The sequence below is a fragment of the Arachis hypogaea genome, chromosome 4 (assembly GCF_003086295.3).
Source record: "Arachis hypogaea cultivar Tifrunner chromosome 4, arahy.Tifrunner.gnm2.J5K5, whole genome shotgun sequence".
Lineage (NCBI taxonomy): Eukaryota > Viridiplantae > Streptophyta > Magnoliopsida > Fabales > Fabaceae > Arachis > Arachis hypogaea.
Window position 1 is genome coordinate 42389033 of NC_092039.1, and position 1350 is coordinate 42390382.

A 1350-nucleotide genomic window follows, 5' to 3' on the forward strand; every position below is an offset into this window, starting at 1 on the left:
TCTCCTTCATATGAGCAGGAACAAGGAAAAAGGCATTCTTGTTGAAGCTGACCCTGAACCTGAAAGGACTCTGAAGAGGAAACTAAGAGAAGCCAAATTACAACAATCCATAGACAACCTTATTGAAATTTTTGAAAAAGAAAAGGAGATGGCAGCCGAACCTAACAACAATAATGCAAGGAGGATGCTTGGTGATTATACTACACCTACTTCCAAGTTTGATGGAAGAAGCATCTCAATTCCTGACATTGGAGCAAACAATGTTGAGCTGAAACCTCAATTAGTTGCTCTAATGCAACAAAACTGCAAGTTTCATGGACTTCCATCAGAAGATCCCTACCAGTTCTTAATTGAGTTCTTGCAGATCTGTAAGACTGTTAAGACTAATGGAGTAGATCCCGAAGTCTACAGGCTCATGCTTTTCCCTTTTGCTGTAAGAGACAGAGCTAGAGCATGGTTGGACTCTCAACCTAAAGATAGCCTGGACTCCTGGGATAAGCTGGTCACGGCCTTCTTGGCTAAGTTCTTTCCTCCTCAAAAGCTGAGCAAGCTTAGAGTGGATGTTCAGATCTTCAAACAAAAAGATGGTGAATCCCTCTATGAAGCTTGGGAAAGATACAAGCAGATGACCAAAAGATGTCTTTCTGACATATTTTCAGAATGGACCATGATAGATATATTCTATTATGGTCTATCTAAGTTCTCTAAGATGTCACTGGACCATTCTGCAGGTGGATCCATTCACCTAAAGAAAACGCCTGCAGAAGCTCAGGAACTTATTGAAATGGTTGTAAATAACCAATTCATGTACACTTCTGAGAGGAATTCCATGAATATTGGGACGCCTCAAAGGAAGGGAGTTCTTGAAATTGATGCTCTGAATGCCATATTGGCTCAGAACAAAATGTTGACTCAGGAAGTCAACATGATTTCTCAAAGTCTGAATGGATGGCAAAATGCATCCAACAGTACTAAAGAAACATCTTTTGAAGAAGAAGCTTATGATCCTGAGAACCCTGCAATAGCAGAGGAATTATATGGGTGAACCTTATGGAAACACCTATAATTCATCATGGAGAAATCATCCAAATTTCTCATGGAAGGATCAACAAAAGCCTCAACAAGGCATTAATAATGGTGGAAGAAATAGGCTCAGCAATATCAAGCCTTACCCATCATCTTCTCAACAACAGACAGAGAATTATGAACAGAGTACCTCTAACTTAGCAAACTTAGTCTCTGATCTGTCTAAGGCCACTTTAAGGGAGCCTGGACCGAAGAGCTCCCACAAGTCCTATGGGCCTATCGGACAACTCCACACTCCACCACAAAGGAATCACCCTTCCGATT

At 41.0% G+C, this 1350-nt stretch overlaps 1 non-coding gene across 1 annotated transcript; it reads right to left on the minus strand.

Annotated features, from left to right (window-relative positions):
- Positions 1-547: 547 nt before the first annotated feature.
- LOC112798536 (small nucleolar RNA R71) lies at positions 548-651 on the minus strand. Its single transcript, XR_003200145.1, has one exon. It is a non-coding gene; the product is annotated as a small nucleolar RNA R71 (small nucleolar RNA).
- Between the last annotated feature and the right edge of the window lie 699 nt (positions 652-1350).